General features: G+C 37.9%; 1 long non-coding RNA gene across 1 annotated transcript; it reads right to left on the bottom strand.

Moving 5' to 3' along the window:
* Window positions 1-560: 560 nt before the first annotated feature.
* On the bottom strand, window positions 561-24,371 carry LOC148132079 (uncharacterized). Its single transcript, XR_015747289.1, has 3 exons — window positions 24,328-24,371; window positions 3,199-3,362; window positions 561-818 (listed from the first exon to the last, which is right to left on the bottom strand). It is a non-coding gene; the product is annotated as an uncharacterized LOC148132079 (long non-coding RNA).

Here is a 24,371-nt window from a genome sequence, read left to right as displayed (position 1 = left end):
TATTCTTAAAAAGTTCATAATCAAGATGGCCCAAGCATGGTTTTATACAGTTAAAAATTTCTGAACATTAAATGAAGGGGAAGAGGGAGAGGGATATTTATAGCAATATACAGATAACCTGGGTTTGTGACCTATATACTGTTTTTCAGTTGGTTGAAACCTTTGAGCATGATGCATGCAACAATGTGGATATTGCACTACTGCTAAGAAATGTTCCTCTTTCACATAATTTCTGCCTCTCATTTCATAAGAGCAGTGAGAATGGTAGTGAGACACTTTCCTGTATATCTGATTTTACAAATGGCACCAGTCCAAGATTGGTCCAGAATACTTTTTTAGCATCTTAAGAAAGGTGAGAGGCGATTTTAAACCACCATGTTATACATAAAAACAGAATAGGAGACAGTGGTGGGATTCAATTTTTTTTACTACCGATTCTGTGGGCGTGGCTTGGTGGGCGTGGTAGGGGAAGGATACTGCAAAATCCCATTCCCTCCCCACCCCACTAACCTGCTTTCCAGCTCTGTTCTCCTGTGCAGGGCAACAAAAGAAGACCCAGCTGGGACTTGGGAGGCAGAGAATAGATGGGGGTGGGGCCAGTCAGAGGTGGTATTTGCCAGTTCTCTGAACTACTCAAAATTTCCGGTTCTCCAGAACTGGTCAGAACCTGCTGAATACCACCTCTGATAGGAGAGCTTGGCTGGTTCAACTTCAGTTCTGTGGGCTGGATCCTTTTTAGTTGCATTCCCATCACTAGATGCTTAGTTTCCCTCCTTCACAACTGGAATCTCAAATCACGTGTTATGAATCACGATGCACTAGACAAAAATAAGTAAAAGTCAGTGATTTTTAAAAAATGATATATGCAATGTCATTACATACAATAGCTAAGTAAGAACATACATTTCCAGTATTAGAAATAATCACCACTGCTTTTGATGATCAAGTAGGATGACTTTAAAAGCGGTTCTTCCTTTGGTGTGTTGGTAGAGCTGGGTCCTCTATTGGAAAACATCCTTTGTTTGGAAGACAGTGTTTGGTGTGGGAGAGATATAGTATCTTTGTCACATCACCAGTTAACACTTGGAGAGCAGTCCAGAGTTGATATTCAGCAAGTTCTGACCAGTGATAGGATTCCAAATGTTTTACTACCGGTTCTGTGGGTGTGGTTAGGTGGGCATGGCCACATGACTGGGTGGGTGTGGCTTTCTTTTTTGCTTTCTTGCAGCCACCCCAACCCATTTTTTCAAGCAAGCTTCCTAGGGGGGCATTTTTGCTCCCAGAAGGTTCCCCTGGGGCTCAGGAAGAAAAAAAAAACAGAGCATAGGAGGGGCACACAGCACCCCCCCTCGCTCAATTTTGGGGCATTCCTGGACTCAGAAGAGTCTCTAGGAGGGACATTTTTGCTCCCGGAAGGCTCTCCTGGGGCTCAGGAAGAAAAAACAGAGCCTAGAGGGAGCACACAGCACCTCCTTGCTCTGTTTTAGGGCCTTCTGGGCCTCAGGGGAGCCTCCTGGGAGGGATTTTTGCTCCCAGAAGGCTTCCCTGGGGCTCAGGAAGGGGAATCCTGGCACAGCTGATTGTATGAACAGCTGATTGTTGGAAGGAAAAAAAGAAATACCTTAAAGGGTGAGCAAAGCATCAGGCGGGCAGGGTGGGCGAACCAGCGGTGACTGGGAGACTGGGTCGGGGGTATGGCCAGCCAGAACTTACTACCGTTCAGCGACCAATGCCAAATCCTTGCTACCAGTTCGTGTGAACCGGTGTGAACCAGCTGAATACCACCATTGGTTCTGAGCAGTTCTGGAGAACTGGTAGCGGAAATTTTAAGTAGTTCAGAGAACCGGCAAACACCATCTCTGATTGGAGATTTTACTTTATCCTTCCCCTGCCACGCCCATCAAGCAATGCCCACAGATGTATTGGGACTCCCCCCCCCTTTCCTAAACTGAGTGTGGGTGTCGCCAGCATGTGAAGCATCCACCCCGTGGGCCGCAAATTTGACAGTCCTGCTCTTGGCAGTCTGTTCTATGGTTCCATTAACTTACATGTTAGTTTTGTCCCTCCCTTGTATGCAATAAGGCTGGGTTTTTTCCCCTAGAAAACAAGGTATACCCACTTTTAAGCATATGATAAAATCCAACTCATCATGAAGATTATTTTAATGAAACTGAATCTACAATGAAGCACCCCATTTTTGTGTGTGTAAAAATGGACAATGGAAAAATGTGGTTGTTGTATGAAAAATATATCTGTTGTTTGCCAATAAGAAGAGGCTGGAGCACAAATCAGTTCCTCTATTGTGTGTGTGTGTGTGTGGGGCTCCCTGTGGTTCACTAATGAGACTAGTAAAATAAATGGCACACTTTAGCCCTTGTCTGAATGAAAACTTTGCTTCTTGAAAACAAACAGCCCTGAAAATTAAAGAAATTATCTGGAACATTGTATTTTTTCATTCATATTTATTTTATTTTGTTATTTTTCACAAAACTGCTGAGGGGTTGCACAATTGTCTCAGTCATTTCTTTGTTTTCTAGTTGGCTCAGATTAAATAGTTCCTTTTACAAAGGCAAGGAGGCTGGTATAGTACCGCTTTGTATTATGCTAGACAAAAATACTGAACTTTATCTATGCTATGGATGCTGGAAATTTAAATTGTCCTAAACATCCAATTTGGATGGAAGAGAGTTCCTGAGTTTGATTCAGAATAATCGTGCACATGTGCTTATATTTAAAATATTTGAATATTTTTTTCTTCCAAGATTCATGCTAGTTACTGAAATAGGAGTGGGAAAGAATATTCTTGGTATTGTATTTTATAACTGGGTCTTGGAAACAGGAATTAAATCTTGATTTAATTCTGATAATAGAATTATGCAATGTAGGAGTTGGTGGGGATTTTAAAGATCTTCTAGTCCAACTTGCTCAATGCATGAATCCATTATTATACCAGTGTATGGACAGATTAAAATAACAGTTAAGAGTACAATATATGAATAGACCTGAGAGAGGGCTGGGAATGTCTGGCTTCCAGATATTGTTGGACTAAAACTCCATAATGTATCTGTAGGCTATGATATCTGGAACTGATGGAGCTGAATCCCAAAAATGCTAGCAGCCCACAATGCAGCAAACATAAAATCTTCAAAACTTCAAGGTGCTAGTCTACATCTTTGGTGTATTCTGGGTCTGAAATACCTCAGAAAAGATCTGTATCTGCTTCTGGTAACTTTGCAGGGACCATCCTCCAATGACATGCAGAGAGACATATTGATTCATCAGCAAAGGGCTTCATCTGTCTAGAGTTTTTATGGCCTTTCCATATGGAATGCAGTGGATATTTCCCTGGTCCATCAGGCACCCTAAAAAAGAAAATCTGTTTTTAATCTTAATGTTTGCACAATGATACATCAAGACATGCAACCTGTACGTCTTGGGGGGAAAGTGTGTTTTTATGGGAGATCATTCTTGTCATGCTTCCCAGTTCTGGTCACTTAGCTTAATATTTCTTTCTTATGTAAAATCAGTTCTTTCCCATGTAAAATCAGGAGCTGCAATCAGCTTTCAGTGTTCTGGAAGTAGTTATTTATCTATGAATTGTTTTGACTCCTCTTCCTTTATTCCTCCTCCCCTCAGCCAAGTTCAATATGGATCCAAAGTCACAACTATTCAGAGAGTAATAGAAATACAGTCATGCCACAGCACTATTGATCATGCTCATTATCTCCAGCTTTGCTTCTCAATTCATGACAGTGACACTGTGGCACCAGAAAGGTTTATTTGGATTATTTTTTTTTCAATTGCTTTTCCCCCACCCCCATTGAGCAGATCCATAGAAAGGGTGTTTGTTTGTTTGGCTTGTAACAAGACAAATGAAGAAACGTGGATTATAGATAGTACTTCTAAGAAATGCTTTCTTTGTCTCTCTTGTAGTAGTGGGGTAAAGGGATTTTTGTTAGCTCATGGGTGATGGAACATGCAGCAAACTATGATGATGACAAAAGGACATCACATGCAATGTCATTCATAGAAATGCACACTTGTTTCAGAAAGTGATTGCAATGCACAAGTTGCACTACTTGCATGATTACCTTATCATGCATTTGCCATCATTGGACACACTTTTACCTTCCCTCTGCAGAGGTTCAAAGTTGTTCTCAGAAGAAAAAAGGGATGCAAGGCTAAGTAATCGTAATTGCCCTGAGGCAAAAGGTGATTTATTCCTCCAAATAAACTCTCATTTGACATTGGCCTACCCTATCTTTGAGTTGGAACTTCTTCTGATTACAGATATGTAATGATTAATTCTATGCCTAAATCACTAATTGGAATGTTTTCAGTAGGTGCCAACAAGCATTTGTTAAAGAAAGATTCCCAGTAGTATTGGATAGTTTTGTTAGAACTTCAGAGGTACATAGAAGCACTGATGATAGACATATGCATTAGTTTCCTTCATATATAAGTTCTACTCCTAAAGAAAGTGATTGGGCAGGAAATTTTGTCCAACACTGGAGGTTCTCCCTAATAAAGAATGCTATTTCTGTAGCTATTCATTCTCTGTGCATGATGCATGTGATAAGAAAGGAGAATTGGGAGAATTAGTATGCTTATTCACATTTTCCCATAAGCAGAACTTATTTGTGAAGAGAACTATTAAATAGTGAGAGTGTATCTGAATGAAGTGATATTTTTCCAGCAAGTTGATCCTTCTTGAATGGCTTCATTTGGAAGTTATTGAGTTATACTGCACTGCAATCTCTACCAGCTGCAAATTCTTGGCAACTTTAAGATTTGTGGCTATGCTGGTTGGGGATTCTGAGCAGTGGTGGGATTCAATTTTTTTTACTACTGGTTCTGTGGGCATGTCTTTATGGACATGGCTATGTGGGCATGTGACTGAGGGGGTTCAAAAGACAGAAACTCACTTTCTGGAGCAGAGGGTTGGAGTAGATGACCTCCAGGTACCTTTCAGCCCTGGATTGCTGTGCTCCGAGGCTGCATCTAGTGCCAAGGTTTGTGGTCCTTTCTTCATCTCCTTTCCCCTCCCTCCCTCCATTGCTTTACTTTCTTTCTTTCTTTCTTTCTTTCTTTCTTTCTTTCTTTCTTTCTTTCTTTCTTTCTTTCTTTCTTTCTTTCTTTCTTTCTTTCTCTCTCTCTCTCTCTCTCTCTCTCTCTCTCTCTCTCTCTCTCTCTCTCTCTCTCTCTCTTTCTTTTTTTCTTTCTACCCTCCCTTTCTTTCTCCCATCCTTCCCTCTTTCTTTCTCTTTCTCTTTTTTTCTTTTGCAGCACCCCCCTGTGCCCATTTTTGGCCTAGTGGACACTGAAAAAAGAAGCATTTTGAAGGTAAGTACAACAGCAACGGGGATTAGCTGTGTCGTGTGATTTAGATTAGCCGGAAAGCAAGAAATCTGATGATTTCCTACTTTCTAGCTAATCTAAATTGTGTGGCACAGCTGATTGTCACACAATTGATAATTGGAAATACCGGTTTGGCTGAACCGGTAGCAATTTTTACTACCAGTTTGGCTGAACTGGGCCAAACCAGTAGAATACCACCACTGATTCTAGGAGTCCACAAGTCTTAAAGTTGCCAAGGCTGGACATCCCTTTTATAGCATATAAAAGTTTCCCTCCTGCTGTTGGGGAAGATGGTTAGCCCAAGCTCAAAACAAACTAAAACTCTCTGCTTGAGGACTGGAGTTATTTTTACTTCAATCAGGATTTCCTTGAGAAAAAAATAAATTCCATGCCTTTGCTGTTGGCTTCCCATTTCCTTATTTATTTCCATGAATAGGAACACACAGCGACTCAAAAGGAGAGAACATGGCTGAAACACAGGAGAATGTTTTCCAAAGGAGTCCAGGGCTTGAGTTTGGGATTGTTTCTCTGTGGTTCTTCATGGTGGGCTATTGCTGGATTGTACGTAGCCACAAGAGTGCCAAAGAGATATCCTGCTGAGGAGGCAAGTTATTTCCTATGTCTGATGGGATTCATAATTACCAAAGTAATAATATAATCAAAATAACAGAAAGAGGAATTGGAAAATAATTTTAACAGGGAGCTGCATTTTACTTTCAATCCTAGTGCTTGAAGAAGGATCTAGAAATAACTTGTTGAAAATCGTTCCTTCACTTCATTTTATAGTGGAAGCACGGATGAAAACATGACTCAGAGTTTAAGTGCTTGAGAGCTAGTAAGAACTCAGATGAGCTTGAACCCACTTCATAGAATGGTTTGGGAAATAAAAATAATACAAGTTTGTCCTCTGCCTTTACTGACCACTGTGGTTCCCCCAGATTTCCAAGAAAGGTCTTTTCCTAGTCATAAAATTTGAGATTTACTATATGGAGATGCTGAGGACTGAAGTAAGGATATTTTGCATGCAAAACATGGGATCTATTACTTTGCTAATGGACATTAATAATAATAATCAAACAGATAATGGAATCTGTGATGATATTAAGGGAGGGAAATATTGATATTTTTAAAGGGTGAGGTGTCTGTAATGCTCTGTATTTCAAGCTAAAAGTATGCAGCAGCACATGCATCAAATTATTCTCTTCATCCAACACAAAAAGTAAGCACACACTCAATGGAGAGAGTAATTTGATCATATATGATGAGTTGTCATGAGCTGAATACTAAAGTACCTTCTAAATACAGCTATGCAGCAAATATAGTTTTTCTGTTGTATAAAGGCAATTCTTGGGCCCTTGCCTCTTTGACATGAATACTCTGAAGTTAATTTATTCCAGAAACAACTAGTGGTATCCTGTCTGTCTTTTAAATAACTCTGAAATTTGGGAAATAAACAGTATTTAATTCTGACATCCTGAAATTAAGTCTGGGCCAAATTTTAATATTTGGCTTTGTGTCTGATATTTGATCAAAAATAGTAGAATTTTCTAGAAAACAAGAATCTGAATGGAGAGAATGTTGAATCTTATGGGAACCATTGTTAATAAAAGATTTCCTAACTGGTGTACCCCTTAATCTATATTTATTATTGTAAATCACACATTTCAATAGGAAGTAAGCATGAAAAATATTGCTATCTTATGCTATTTCATAATGCATGCATTGATCACAGTAATCAGAAACCATGGTTGAACACATTATTAATGCTTATGATTGACTGTTTCTGGCACCATTTTTCTAGATATGCCAAGCTAGATTAAAGCAACTGTGAACCACTTTAGACTCTGCTACAAAAGGAATTCCTGAGAAGTTAATGTTTGTTTCTGCTTCAAACTACAAGGTGCAAAATATCCTTAAAACGGGATAAAAAATGGAATTGGCTGCTTGTTAAAAACTGGTTGCCAAACTATTTTTAATCTTTTTTTTAAAAAAAGATTGATTTTATGTAAAAGAGCAAGCAAATACAGCCATTTAATTTTTGTTATTCCTCACAGTTTAGACAAATCAACATCCTTTTAATATTAGTCCATTCATTCAACCTGCTTCTTTTGAGTAACTTTATTTGCATAGAAAACATAGCAGTAGTCACTTTTGGTATGGAAATGGTACCAAATGAAAAAAATATTTAAACATGTTGCATTTTTAAAAGATTGTAATGTTTGTACTTATTTCTACCACTTTTGTTCCTTGGAAAGATTATTTTAAAAATAGAAGGAAAACTTTGTGTTGCCATTATCTTCTTTTCCCCCTTTTTCTAAAATTCATCAAATTTAGTCTTGTAATATTTATACTACTAGAGGTAGATTGGTATTCAACAACCCACCCTTCAGAGGAAATAGCTTTTAAAAGTAGAATGGAAAAGGTGACATCCTCTCTTTCTTTGAAGCACCCAGAGGCCTTCAAAATCTGTTCTCAGAAACCGAGGAACACCTTTGGAGCAGATATTCCTGTGCATGCAAGGGGAGTAAAATCCTATGGGATTTCCCCAAATTCATTGATTTGTGTGAACATGTCTATGGAACTGTTCATATAATGCATTAAATGAATTTTAATTGACTTTAGTTCAATGTTATGAAATTGTCATTCCCATCATTTCAGCTCTTGATATACTTTCACCATATAAAATCATCACTAAAAGCATGGTATTTGTGATTTTAATATGTATCATATTTAAAACACCTTCCAAGTCGAGGAAAATATTTGAAGTTAGGCTGCAAGCTGGCTTCCAATCTTTCACCAGCAACATAGCACAAGATAATTAAATGTATTTTTCTTGCTCTCTTCTGAGCAAGACTCTTCCTTTTTACTGAAAGCCATTTTCAAACGTCACATGTCCAATGGTTTAGTAGGTAATACATTTTCAAAAGGTTTAGCTGCTAGAAAGTGTTTTTTAAAGTAACATGAACATCTGGGCTGACCCTAACTCCCCCTTCCAAGTTTCATCCTGATGTTAATTAAAACAGGCATGTTATAACCTCAGGAAATGGCAGCTGACCCTTAACTATGAATGTAACGTTACAATAATATGCAATAAAAACAAGTCAAAGTAGAGCTGTTATCCAAACCACTTCTGGAATGATACTGCTGCCTTCCAGATTTTGTTTTTTTAATTCAAGGAAACTAGATTAAATCTCCTCCTCCTCTTGTCACCACCATCATAACCACCTTGATAAATTTCCATTCCAAAAGAGTATGCTAGCATTTTCTCTTTTAACATGTTACAAACTCCAAACAAAACAACTGCTTCTTTCTCTGAATTCCCCAGATTCCCTACTATTCTGGATCATGCTTTTTGGAATTTGGATTCCATCAATTAATGACTTCTTTCAATGACCTCAAAAGTTCTAAGAATTTATTTAAAAGGAATAAAAAGGAATGTTGACGTGTCTGTGTGCATATCCGGGTTTTTGTCTATCTTGGCTTGAAGAAGGATGCTACATTGCTTACCTAAAACTAAATAAACAGCCTTATTTGGGGATCCAAAAAGCACAGCACTTGAAAAGTTAAATCATATTGTTCCAAGCGGGTATTTCATATGCCAGATGGCTTCACAGAAAGATCTTCCATCAATGTGATTTCAGTGGGTGAAGCATATGCTATTTCAGTACTAATTACAAGTAGTTTCCAATTTTCACATAAGAAAAAAAAGACCCTGTTTAACTAGGATTCTCTGTGGAGTGAAAGATGCTGTTTTAGTGAATGCAAAATAGTACGTAAATATTTTCTAATAACCATGAAAAAAGAAAGATGCTGTTTTAGTGAATGCAAAATAGTACGTAAATATTTTCTAATAACCATGAAAAAAGGAGACATTTTCCACATGCCATGTATACTAATGTCAATGATAGCAGAAGAATCTAGAGAGGAAGAAAAAGGACTCAATAAGAGTAACAATTACTCATTCTGCAAGGCCATCGTCTATCTCCTATCCCATTCCTCATCTGTGTAGAAAAGCAGCGATCAGAAGGACAGAGAGGTTTGATCAAACATCTAACTTATGGGCAAAGAGGTTTCTGATTTAGAGCCCTAATTACATGCAAAAATACTCACTCCATACCATTTGAAATAGCAGAAAAATAATTTCTCTTGTCTTTTCTATTATGCATTATTATTCAGGCAGGGATAATAGCCGAGAAAAGCAATATTCAAGCCAGAATTACAGGTAGAGAACTCTTGAACAAAATCAAGTAATTAAGCCATTGAGTTTCACTTCAATTACAAACCAAACTGGGAAGAATAAATGATTAGTTTGCACATCAGACAGAATTTTCTTGTTGTTGTTCAACCTGGAGGAAAATGCTGTCTTTAGACAGTGCATATGGATATCCTATGAAGGAGAAGAGTTGAGCTAGAAAGGAATTGCTCAGAAAACGAGGCAATCATTTCAACCTGCTTTGGAGCCCCAGCCCATAAAAACCTTGCCTGATGATATCCTTATTATTGTGTTAGATCTGCATACAAATATGTCCCCTGTATCTCTTTCCAACATTTTGGATTTATTTCTGTTTCATGCTAGACAGCTTTAGCAACTGATGCTGTTCTGTATGTTTATCTCTCTGGTTTTATTTGGTAAAGTCATATTTAATTCTAGTTTAAATTCTAAAAGAAAAAAAAACCATATCTGAAATCCAGCAACTAGCCTTTCCATTGGACTGAGTTATCTGTGAAATCTCCTCTGAAAAATCCGAGTCTTCCTTTGAAATGTGCTATTCTCTAGGCTAATATTCCAAATATGTGTGGGATTATGACCCAGTTTGTGATTTGTATCATCCATTTCTTTTCTATCCTACCATTAGAAGGCTATGGATTTCTTTAAAAGTTTATATCCCAGGGCATTGTGAACAGTTAAGGTTGCATATTCACAATATTTAACACTTTGTGATAATATGAGAAAAATATTACAAAACTAATTTCGTTCCTATAAAAAGATCAGACTGATAAAAAGTTCTTTATATGTTAAATTTCCAATCAAATGCTTATTTTCTGTAGTACTTTTCCCAAAAACTTGTTCCTGAAAAAAAAATCACACACAAACTCATATTATATAGCTAGTTTGGAAATGTACAGTAATCATAAATGAGGAAGTATTTCTAGTTTTATGATAACATGAAAAGTAAAAAGAATCCTAATAGTCACTACTAGGTAGCAGTTGTGTCAATTTAATATCAAGTCTGTGTAGTTATTGAAATAGTGGAAAGGAATTCTAGCCCTAATCGATAAATATCTACCTATCTTTCGCTGATTTTGGAGGATAGTCCCCTATGTGGATGAAGCTCTTAATAGTACTTCTTCATAGCTCTAGGTATGATTCCTCTTCCACAATGCACACAATAGCAAAACACAATGATTCCAATCTGCATGTGGATTTGATTTCATGACCATACAATTTTGACTGAAACAATGTGGCTATTTATGATATCCAAAGACTCATTAGAAAGCTAATTGGTGGACAATATTTAAACCTATACATCTTCTACCTGAGAACAACTTCCACTGAACTCAATGGGTTTGATTTTAAAGTAGATACCAGTAAGATTTTACAGGGAAATCATTTTTTTGAGGTTTTGTCATATCCCAAAGAATGTATAAAGACAAAAACACAGTGGCCTTATGTAGCCACTGAAATGCAAAACTACAGGTCTGGATAATTATATATTTACTGTTAAGAGCGGAAGGATTTTATGCTCTGTGAGAATCTGATGCTGTGGTGATATGAAATCACAAAAGGCAGGGTTATGATGGATATACCAGTGGCCCTTCCCTCTGTTTATGGCATGGGAAAGGTCAATGTTTGTCCTGTACAATATGTCACTGCTAAAAATATGACTCCAGAATTTATAGCAAATTGCTCAGCTAATTTACTACAAACTATAAATAACACTGCTTGAAAACACAGCACAATATATTCCGGCAATAAACAAGGAAACTTTGCTTGATTTGCTTGATTCAAACCATACTGATGATAGCATATTAATCGGCATAGTCCAATCTTTAAATTGTATTATATGCAGCAACACGTTTTTACAGCTTTTCTAGTTATAAGCATTCATTTGTCATTTTGGATATAATTGATTAGAATAAGCATTATACAAACCCTCCCTTCCTTTTTGGGTTCCAGCCACTGTTATGCCCTATAGCAGGCTTTCCAACCTGATTTTCTCCAGATGTGTGGGCTTACAATGCACATTGTTCCTATCCAACATGACCAATGACAGAGTGGGACAGGTATATTCCAACATATTTGTAGTGCTATTCAATTTAGGTAAGGGTGTCCTAATTGGCAATATATTTCTGGAAACCTCAGCCATTAATTTAAAGGAAGCTTTTATTCCTCAATGCTGCAAAACAACAATAACCACAAAAAGACAACTTTCCAACCTGTAGAAAACAGTGTAGTAGCATGAAAAATGAAAACCTCAGGTTGTTAGCTTCAGACTTACTAAATGTATAAATTAATCCCATTTTATAATTAAAAAAAACTCAGGACAGAATGTTTTCTTGGACTGATATACTGAAATGGCAGTCTCTTTGCAGACCACCACAGCTGCCCTTGATTTTATTGGGTAAATATGTCTCATTCTCCAACATGATACAGTTCCTAAATCTGGTATCAGATGCAATTTTGAGGCATATTGTCAACCTTAAGTATTTTCTAACTTAAGGGCACATTATGGTTATCTTCATCTTTTTGATCTCTTGAATACATTGCATTTAAGAAGCTGCAGTGCCTTTCCATGGCTTTATTTCAGGCTAATCTTGAGGACATACATTGGAGATGAGGCTAAGTAATTCTGAAGGAGAGTAAGCAGAGGTGGTATTCAGCAGGTTCTGACCAGTTCTGGAGAACCAGTAGCAGAAATTTTGAGTAGTTCAGAAAACCGGCAAATACCACTTCTGACTGGAGATTTAACAGTATCCTTCCCCTGCCATGCCCACCAAGCCACGCCCACAGAACCGGTAGTAAAAAAAATTGAATCCCACCACTGAGAGTAAGGTATAAAATATGTTCACCTATTACGGTCTCAAAGCCTCTGTGAATATGTTTGTCCTATATAAAATTACGGTAATAGTAACTGTATGAAACCAGGCTCTTTCAGGTCATCAATTTACAATAAAATGTCTAATTCACAAATGCTTCTCCAGTGACTAGGTATTTCCATGACCTCAAAGAGTTTTGATCTGAAAAGTGAGGAACACAACTAGAATTTTTGTCTGGACCTTCAGTTAGCTTTAAGTGTTGAAATTGGCAATTCTAATAGTTATCTGAACCTGATCCAATTCACTGACTTGTAAAGCAGTTGGTGGTAGAGACTAATGCCAACTAATTTAATAAAAATTGACAGACTGGAGTAACAGGCTTTGACTATTGATGCAGGGTGCCTTTTGTGTTGCTGTTAATCCAGTGCAGTTTTACAAGTTATTGCCCCAGTTCATGAAAAGATACAACCCCTCCCCCTCACTGCTATGTAAAGGGACTCTGTTGGTAAAGTAACACTTTCTCTGCCACACTGATGCCAAACATGCCACTGAATTCAGAAACATTAAATGGCAAGATTCATCACAACTAATTTCTGTGTGCTATCTATTAGGCTACATTGTTTTTTCCTCAACATCAGGTTAAATAATGAACCTCTTGGAATTGAGTAAATTAACCTCCACTTTATGTTCATGTCATTGTCAAATGGAAACATCACTTGCACAAATGAAAAAGATTCATTAGTAACACTAATGCATAAGCTCCACTCCAGCAAAAGATAAGAAGGATTGAGGTCCTGTCATAATGCAGTGTCGAACTGCCGGTTTGTTATTTATGACACCCGCTATAATCTTTGGAGATTATTTTCAGCCATGGTAATTAGCACACAATGCATCAAGAACAATTATGGAACAATGTATTTGCTTGACAGGTACGCCACACTGCTGCAGGCAGGCTGTGATCCGTGAAAAATTCAATCAAATCTGCACGCTGCCAGGAGTTTATTAATATTTCTCCTTTCTGAAGCAGCTTGAAAGGCAGCTTTGCTTGACCAGCCATCCAAAAATACTTAACAATGTGACATGAACATGTTCCTTGTTAACATGTACCTGCTAGCACCAAGCCTTCCCAAGCACTTAGGCCAGATGAGAAAGTGTCAGTTCATTTGCAGCTTGTTACATCAAGAGGGCAAGTTTCTACTTCTCCAACATTTCAATATTATTTTTAAGGCAGATAAATAGTTGTATTGTAATAAAATGTCAGCTACAAGAAAGAGATATTTTAAAGTGGAAGCATTGATTGAAGGCCGCCACTATCTCTAATCACCTAATTTGATAGCTTCTTTTATCACATTTAGGTTACTCCAATTTATATAGCCACCTGTCTCATATATAGGATTCTGGGTAGATTTAGTGGTCATCTGGGGCTGAACTTAAACCTCAGATAGGGAAGATTTGGGCTTCAAGTTGTTCAATCCTGAAGAAGGAAAAATATAGGTGTAAGAGAATGGCCTCACCTGTTAATTTCCATAGCTTTTGAAATTTGACCAAAACTATATCTTCTGAATATCAGATCTGCAAAACAAGAAACAAAGCAACAAATTCTATTTAGTAATGTTTAAAGTGAAAGGGATCTTGGAATCCTAGTGGACAATCACTTAAATATGAGCCAGCACTGTCAGCACTAGTCAAAAAAGCCAACGCAACACTTTATAAAGTGTTATTCATCTATCATTCTATCTCCTTTCAGGCATTTTACTCTAGTGAGAAGATTATGTAGAAAATGGTAAGTTAAGTATATTATCTCTGGTTTTTATAGTATTTATCACTTCTTCATGAGAAAAGAAGGACTATGGGTAACATGATAGCAGTATTCCGGGATTTGAGAGGTTGCCACAAAGAACAGGGTGTCAACTTATTTTCCAAAGCACCAGAAGTCAAGAAAAGAAACAATGGATGGAAACTAATCAAGGAGAGAAGAAACCTGAAATCAAGGAGAAACTTCTTAACAGTGAGGACAATTAACCAGTAGAAGAGCGTGCTTTCAGAAGTTGTAGGTGCTTCATCACTGGAGGCTTTTAAGAAAAGACTGGACAGCCACCTATATGAAATGGTATAGGGTTTCCTGCTTGAGCAGGGGGTTGGACTAGAAGATCTCCAAGGTCCCTTCCAGCTCTATTCTGATTGACTGATTGATTAATTGATTGATTGATTGATTGAGTTGGGAGGGAGAAAATCTTTATGCATACAGGAAATGCAGACTTGCATATAAGGTGAGAAACTATGGAATTAAATACCAGAATATTAATTTTTAAGACTATTTTACATCAACAGGTCGCAGAATGCATACATTCAATAAAGGAAATCATTATGAAACTCTGCAATATTAATAATTTGCACTCCATCACAATTGTCATCAATACAGCCACCGAGCCAGTGAACCAGTGAAAAAGGCATTAAGAGTTGTTAACCTAATCCTGCGTAGCTTTTTCTCCAGTAATATCACACTACTAACTAGAGCATACAAAACATTTGCTAGACCAATACTTGAATACAGCTCATCAGTCTGGAACCCGCATTATATATTGGAAACTAATACAGTCGAGAAAGTCCAGAAATATTTCACGAGAAGAATTCTCCACTTCTCTACTCATAGCAGAATACCTTATGCCACCAGACTTAAAATTCTAGACCTAGACAACCTAGAACTACTCCACCTTCGGTTTGATCTAAGTATAGTACATAAAATTATCTACTGCAATATCCTACCTGTCAATGAATACTTCAGCTTCAACCACAACAATACAAGAGCACATAATAGATACAAACTCAAGGTAAACTGCACCAAACCTGATTGCAGGAAATACGACTTCAGCAACAGAGTGGTCAATGTCTGGAATACTCTACCTGACTGTGGTTTCTTCCCCAAACCCCAAAAACTTTAACCTTAGACTGACTACTATTGACCTCACCTCTGTAGGGGGTGTGCATAAGTGCACCAACATGCCTACCGTCCCTGTCCTATTGTTTCTTTTTTATTCATATCCATTCCATGTATTCATAACCATGTTTATACTTATACCTGTTATCTAATACTTGCTTGACAAATAAATAAATAAAACCGATATATTTTCAAAACTATCAGCAAATCTCAAAATTGGAATAATTAGTTTGTTTGAGATCAAAATAAATCTAGAGGGAGGATTTAATAGAGCACATCTTGGAAGGCTATTCCTAAAGAATCCTCTGAAATTGTTAAGAATGTTAATGAGAGAAAGCACGATACAACCAGATGTATTACACCAACATGTTGATTCTACATAGAAATATAATGTCAAGATAAAGCATTTTTCTTCCTGTATGCCTTAACTTACCATCACACTTGAATTGACTAGGACTTAAATCCGGTAGGCGCTGAGTTAAAAGCAGGCTTACTCTCAGGTGTAGAGCTGTGGAGCTTTATTTTTTTCCTACTTAACTGAGGATGATTCTTAACTTAAGTAGAGAAACCTTAAGATAAATAGGTACAAAATAAAACAAAAAATAACAGGCAACTGAAGCACCCTTCTGGGGAACCCTATTATTCCCAGGTGGTGACAAGTGATGACAATCCTAATGCATATATGTGGCATGTATGTTGTGCAGCAGATGTGCTCAAACACATATGCAGGGTGACTGAATTCACAGAATTCAGAAATGCCTGAAGTTGGGATTTAAAATGCGGAGACTCTAGAATGAGCAACAGTTTGAATCTGTCATTACAGAGCAATTAAGCAACAAGTCTCACTCATAAAAGCTTTTGCTTAAATAAATTTGGTCAGTGTTGAAGGTGCTATCAGATTTTGTGTCAGCTTTGTTGGCATAGACTAACTGCTATTTCTTCATCGCAGCAATCAGTTTGTGTAAGTAGTACTTCTTACCCTGACTGTCCTTGGCTCTGGTTGTTCAAAATGAGCCTATTTATAGGAGAAAAATATATTTGTGTTCTTGATTTGCATTTTGAATTGACATTCATTTCTGTGAAAGATAGAGCTCAAATGAATTTGGCTGCCCAAAAAGTCTCCTTTGCAAATTGGGATGCTGAACTGTTTCCAGATATTCTTGATGGCTCACATACGCTCTGAGTATTTGATATCTGTATCTGGCATCAAACGGCCTTTAAAATCTGACAACTGATATCTTGAAATGTTTGCTGTATGTGATGATAGCATTCAAAAATACTGATCAGTGAAGCTACATGATGCATCATAATAGGATAGGGATTTCTATCTTTGGTTATCACTGTCTATGAATGGGTGAGCCTCTTCTATCTAACTCCAAGAATTAATCAGATTCAGATTCATCTCACATTCAACTAAAACATTTGGAGGGAAAAACTTCCATTCCTTCATCATAAAACATACACACACACACACACACACACACACACACACACAAATAAACAAAAATACTCAGAACAGATTGCAGAGAGCCTTAGCTAACCTTGCTTGATCACGAAGATCAAAACGATGAGAATAACACATCATTTTCCATTCAGCATCATGATCCTTATCTTGGCTGCAAAATTATTGACTACAGAAAAATGACTCACTGACAATCTCTCATTGAGAACCTTTTAAGACAGGATGCCCTAGTAAGAGTCCCATCACTGTGACATCTCTTCAAGGAATGTGCCTTGTAGTCAACTGTTTTGTTAATGTGATTGGAAATGCCCGCTCAGTAGATTACCTGTAGAAAGTAAAGCAGATGAGTAATTTCCATCATGGTCAAGCTGTATCACCAGGATGATGGGGGGTGAAATATATATATTTACATCAGAACCTACAGACAACTTTGAAAATACTCAGACAGATGGGTCCCCAATTATAAGAAGGGGAAGCAAGTGTAACACAATCAGACTTTCAAGATCTTGTTATTAAAATAATAAAATAATAATAACAGTAATGATTAGCTTCCTGTGGAGGTTGATTTCTTTTTGGTCTGGTCAACCTAGTGGGGCTGATAGCACCTGAGCAGCAGGCAAAAGAAAAACAGTGCTTGCTGCCTCCCTTCACCTCCTGTTCATGTCTTCTTGATGGTTATCTAACAGTGGCATGAGAGGTCTGAATCTTGTCTTCATTATCCCATCACTCTCCATTGCAATTGAACGTGTCAAAACTGAATATCGGTTACACGCAGGGGTCTTCAAACTTGACAGCTTTAAGACTTGTGGACTTCAACTCCCAAGATTTCTCCTCCAGTCATGTTAGCTCAGGAATTCTGGGAGTTGAAGTCCACAAGTCTTAAACTTGCCAAGTTTGAAGACCTTTAAGTTATAGAGTTGATTTTTGTTGGAATTCTGGGGGATAGAAAAATCAAGATTCCTGCCCACGGTACTCACTGCACTGATAGGAATCAACTGAGCAGACAGGAAAACCAGCTGGGCTGTAGATGAAATTAATCTTGCTTTATGAGCATAACCCCACTTCTCCGTTGCTCAGCTATTTCCTGGAGGTTTACACCACTAAACTTCTATCCATCTATTCACAAATCTGAGAAATGCGAGAAATTGGCTTTCTAATCTCACTTTTCAAGTAATCAGGGCAGATCCAACACTCTCACACACAGTGTTGCTGTTTTATCTGGATGAGGGGACACCAACCATTCTTAAATGACAAGGTTATAATCTGTACTGTTCAACTTCCTCTGTGAAGTCTAATTGCACTTCCACATTATGGTTGTTTCCATTCTCCCAACCACTTCAGAACTATTTTGAAACTGATCTGTGGTTGCCTTCCATTACACTGGTATGAAATGCTGAAAACAAGGAACAAAATTCACTGCACCCCAGCTCCTGTTTGTTTGTTTGTTTGTTTATTTATTTTATTTGTCAATCACTTACAAGATAATAGGATAAACATAGTTATGAATACAAGAAATAAGTACATTTAAGAAAAATAAAAGAAACAATAGGACAGGGACCGTAGGCACTTTGGTGTGCTTATGCATGCACTCTGTTGGTTCCACTGTAACAAACAATCCCCCCACCATTACCCTGATGTTTTGCAAGCTTGGTCTCTTCTAGGAAAGCAAAGGAAAGCTGATAAAGCCCTTGTCACTTCCTCCCTTTGTGTGGAAACACCCTAAATTTCAGCATCCATTCCAAAATTCATTTCAATGGAGCTAAGCTAATCAAATAACAAAGCACTTCTGGTATAAACATTTGCAAACACAGGGGTAGTTTTGAAAAGTTTGTTCATAGCATATGTTTACCACACCAATGTTGTCTCTCTTAAAAAGTACTGGTTGTTTATGTAAATAATTTGTTATGTAAACAAATGTAGCCTTGAGTCATTCTTGCACTTCTGGTGACTATATAGTCTTCTTGGGAACAATAAGGAAATTGATAATGTGCTAACTGCTATGTGCTGGGAAAGCAGGGAAATAAACAAACTTTTAAAGTTTCATCCAGTTTTAGATCTTGTATTTGAGCCACTTCTAACTCACCTTCTATGTGTGTTATGATAAGAATGAATTGGACCAGTCTGGTAAAGTGAGGAATAAATAAATAAAATTATGATTTTAATCAGATTGCAAAATGTTTTATAGAATGAGTCCACCATTCTGAATTCAACTGTCTTCTCTGAGTCATTGGAATAAACAAGAAAGTTCCTTTGCTCTTCAGAAATCTTGCAATATATAAAATGGACACCACATACTATATCAATGTCTCCTGAAACAGGGATGTATTTAGCTTTTGGAATGGATCTTAAACCCTTCATAATGCCCCAAGTCTATTTTTACAAACCTGTCTATTTATTTAAACCTTTTATACAGCCACTCATCTCCCGAGCATGACTCTGGGTGGCCTACAGCAAGACAGATGGTTAAAAACAAATACAACAACTTTAAAAACAATTAAGCACAAATAAAACATGAATAAAAACAAGCCTGGGGGAGAACAAATAACTAACTAACTAATAACTAACTAACTAATAACTAAGCACAATGCAACCATCTTGTAAGCTTCCTGTTCTCAAGGGATTCATTCCCATGATTGATGGAAAAACCAAGTTTGGGGAGTTTCTGGAAGGCTGGTAGAATAACAGAGTTGGAAGAACCTTTGAGGTCTTCTAGTCCAACCGCTGCTCAAGCAAGAAACTCTATACCATTTCATACAAAATGGTTGTCCAATCTCTTTTTTAAAACGTTGGAGCACTTATAACTTCTGGAGACAAGTCATTCCACTGATTACTTGTTCTAACTGTCAGGAAAGGGGATGGGGCTAACCTCATCTCAGGAAGAATGATGTTCCAGAGGACAGGAGCCATGGAAGAAAGGTGTCATTTCCTGGGTCCAGTCAGGTGGAACTCTTTTAACAGATGGGCCCCTCCTGCTGAACCTGATGGAACTCTCTGCCTCCCTGTCTCTAGTTCTGGCCTAGCTATCTGTTAAAATAAAGGGAACTTATGAAACATGAATTTCTTGCAAAGTTTGGAAGTGCTTTCAGTCTGCTGTGCATTAATAACTAAAGAATCATATGTTTCTCACTGAGTAGGTCTGTGATCTTTATATACATATCTGGAAATTAGTCTGATATAACTTAAGTTTCTGTTCTCTTGCAGGATCAAAATCTACCCCCTCAAAATCTACCCCCTCAGAAGTCTGATAATCATTTTAACTTGAAAAGTTTTCTTCTTTGTTTTCTGTATTTTGTATATGGCCCTTTCCTGCATGTAGCTGACTGAAATCTATTTAATGCCTATTGGAGAAATCTGTTTTTCACTTACAATTCAGGCCCCAGTTGCTGATTTGAGGAACCAAACTAATTTCATGTGGTTCTCTCAACACCCCTCATGACATTTATGACATATTTTTCTGTTTAGAGAAAATGATTTTTTCCAGATGCCAGCTGATTTGAAACTACCTAATGAGATTTCCACAGATGGAGAAGAGGGATTTTTTTTAATGGGATTTTGTGTGGGATTTTTTCCCCCATAAAATATGATGCTCTCCAACAAAAACATTTCTCTTCCAAAAAGCATTACAAATATAGTTGGATGAGCGCTAGATTAATGAACACTTGTTCAAAGGAAAATAGGCAGGATAAGTTACTCAGTCTTTCTTCCCCTTATACTTTTTTCCACAATATAAATTTACACTTATACCAAGGCCACAATCCCCAGTATGAAATTAGCAAGTAAAATAAATGGGCATTATTTAGACAATTTTTTAGTTTAAGCCACTAGCCTAAATCAGAATATATTTTGAAAGAATTTTAAGGAATAGAAAGATTTCTGAAGATGTAGGCCAAATGTTCCACAGGTCCCCATTTTAGTATTTCTTTTGGCCATTGCTTTCAAAATGATTTGCACAAGTTATTATCTAGAAAGCAATTCAAATTGAGATTTCTTGGAGGAAGTCAAACATCTCATACCATGAATAATGATGCTTTTCTTTCCCCTTTGAAATGTGTGCCTGTACATGTGCATGAAAAGCTTAATATAAACCTTAAAATAGTCTTAAAGGAACAACTCTTCCAAAGTTAGGAAAAAAGGGAAGAACAAAAAGGACTGCAACTGTCCATTTGAACAGCATTTAGCAATAGCACTTAGACTTATATATTACTTCACAGTGCTTTTCAGCCTTCTCTAAGCAGTTTACAGAGTCAGTATATTGCCCCCAACAATCTGGGTCCTCATTTAACGACCTCGGAAGGATAGAATGCTGAGTCAACCTTGAGCCTGGTGAGATCTGAAATGCCAAATTGGAGGCAGTAGAAGTAGCCTGCGGTACTGCATTCTACCGCTGCACCACCACAGCTCAGTAGCACCGTATTTATTTATTTGTTTATTTGTTTATTTATTTATTGAATTTATATTGGAACCAGTTTGCCCATGGTGACTCAAGGTGGCTTACAGAATATAAAACCACATTTAAAACAATAAAAACTAACAAAAAGAATCAAATAAATTAATATAGTACAATATAACAAAATCAAAATCACCCCACAACTCCCACCCCCCACCATGACAACAGCAGATCACATGAGCCATTTAATGGACTCCATCCTGCTCTGGGTTCCCCAGCCCACTGGCAGAACCAGGTCTTCAGCACCTTCCAGGGAGTATTCTGGACCTTGGGCTTTTTAATTCAATCTGCCTTTGGATTATGGATTTCCTGTCTGGCCGCTCACAGAGGGTCAGATTAGGTAATCATACCTCTTCAGCCCTTATTCTTAACACTGATACACCACAGGGTTGTGTGTTGAGTCCCTTACTCTATACTCTTTATGTGCATGACTGCATTCCCACTCACATTAGTAATACTATTGCTAAATTTGCAGATGATACAACAGTGGTGGGACTTATCTCTGGGGGGGATGAGTCTGCCTACCGAGATGAGGTGGACCGGTTGCTTTCGTGGTGTAGAGACAACAACTTGGTCCTCAACACCAATAAGACCAAGGAGCTTATAGTGGATTATAGAAGGAACAGATCAGACATCCAGCCCTTGCTTATTAATGGAGACCGAGTGGAGCAAGTGGCCAGTTTTAAGTTTCTGGGTGTTACCCAAAAAGAGGACGTGACCTGGGGTGGCCACATTGCAGCCCTGGTCAAAAGGGCCCAGCAGAGATTATACTACCTGAGGCTTCTCAGAAAACAACAACTGAATGAGAAACTGTTGGTGACCTTCTACCACTGCATCATAGAGAGCATTTTAACATACAGTTTGCCAATTGTACAGTGGCATATAGGAAAGCACTCCAGAGGGTTAATATCATTGCCCAAAAGATCATTGGTTGCCCTCTCCCCTCTTTGGAAGAGCTTTATAACTCCCGCTGCCTTAAGAAAGTTCAAAACATCCTCAAAGATCCATCTCATTCTGGGAACCCGTTTTTTGAACTATTACCATGTGGCAGACAGTACAGAATAATAAAAACAAGGACAAATAGGCTGAAAAACAGCTTCTATCCCAGGGCAGTAACTCTTTTGCATTCTGCTGGATAGTGCAGTGTTGGTGTGATGTCAGGGGTTTCCAGTTCAATGTGTGAAGGGTGAAGGATGTGTGTTTGTGTTTATTTTCATGGTCATGGTCATGATGTGCACTGAAGATGGTGCTTGATTTCGTTGTATGGGGTGCAATGACAATAAAGTAAAGTAAATTAGAGTGGGGGCCATTCTAATCTCTGGAGGAATGATGTTCCAGAGAGAGGGAGCCACCATGGAGAAGGCCCTTCTTCTGGATCCCACCAGGTGTAGCTCCCTATGGGATGGGACCCTCAACATTCCTTGCCTCCCCACTCTGAGGGGTCGGGTAGATGTGACTGGCAAGATTGGAGACAGGTTAGAAATTATCCAACCGGGTGGAATCCAGCAATGGCTTCTTAAGAAGAAGGTGGACCACACCCTCCTTAAAGTGCTGGCGCATCACTCCCTTATGTAGGAAAGCTTTAGTCACTGCTACTTCAGTACTTCACTTTCCCATTGAAGGCCTTAAAACCAAAACCAACTAACCAATGTGGCCTGTGGCCCTAAAAATATTATCTACTCTTGATTTATTTTCAAAATGCACATAATGCTTCAACAACAAACACTGCCATGTATGATTGTGAGAACTAACAAACTCTGAACTTTACCTCGGTGAGAATTGTGATAATACTTCATGGGCTTCAGGGCCATTGGGTTGAGTGAATGGGTTTTTCAGCAAACTCTATAGACAGAGATGGAAGATGAAATGGAAGACGATGCCATCCCATTGCCAAGATTGATGTAAGATTTCATTGACAGCGTAATTCACTTTAAATATTAATTGGGAGTTGGTCTTGAACTTCTAAATGCCCCTTATTGGCCAGTTGGAAGATTCCAATAGGAAATCTCTCTGGGGCACTTCAAACTACACATTACTTTTTTAAGATATAGTACCATATTTTATAAACATCAGAAAAAGCAAGTTTTGCAGCACCATAGATTGTACCAGCTGATAGTTATTATGTGACTAAATGTGCTGTTATTTGCCATTTTGATAAATTATTATTGGGCAACTGACTATATTTTCCCTACTCATCTTCATTACTTAATTATATATGTGTAGGAAATGGAATTTTACATGGGCTTTAATTAATCCTTAGATTTAACTTAAAATGAAATCTTTGTTAAATGTTAGTTGTTTTTACATATGAATATCATATTCTTTTATTAGTTTGCCTCAATACTCACCCAGATGGAGTGGGAGAACTGTGTTGTATTGCTTGAAGATATTTAAGTGATAAAAGGCAAACTATGCTGTGCTGGATTATCATTCCAGAGATATTTCCTTATCTAAATAGAGAAACTGAATGAACACAGGTAAGGGAAAAAGTGGTGGGAGGGACTTCTGACATCCTGTCAGTTTCCCTATTGAGTTTCCTTGTCAGAATCCGGCAGGGAGCATCACATACCTTTCCTTCCTTCCTTCCTTCCTTCCTTCCTTCCTTCCTTCCTTCCTTCCTTCCTTCCTTCCTTCCTTCCTTCCTTCCTTCCTTCCTTCCTTCCTTCCTTCCTTCCTTCCTTCCCTAACCATCAGGCAGATAAGTGGAAGCTGTGGGATGGGGCAGCAAGCAAGAGATTACAAGACTGGCTGAGAAATGGTCTTGTAACATTGAAAATGAAGATCACATGACTGCAGCAACAGCCCAGCAGTGCAGAAATAGCCAGTAGCACCGAAGCAACCATAGCTTCCCCAAATTTCATTGCCTTGGGAGTTATGGGTCCTAGATTTTTGACACATTCCATAAATAAGCCTATTTGAGATATCTTAGTTCAAAAATTGTTACCTTGTAAGGCACCATTTCACTCTGTTAAAGATTATAACAATGAAAGTTTTAGTAGTACGTAGATTTCTCTTGCTATTGAAGGAACTGAACATGCACAATTGACCAAGTGGGGGCCACAGCCCCTTTAGGGTTAAACTCACCTCTGCATATGACTGTCACCTGTTTCTAAAGAAATGTGCAAGGG

Source organism: Notechis scutatus, chromosome 2 (assembly GCF_049901735.1).
Source record: "Notechis scutatus isolate UNSWTSFEM ecotype Mainland chromosome 2, rNotScu1.2, whole genome shotgun sequence".
NCBI lineage: Eukaryota > Metazoa > Chordata > Lepidosauria > Squamata > Elapidae > Notechis > Notechis scutatus.
This window is presented reverse-complemented; position numbering and strand designations above follow the sequence as displayed.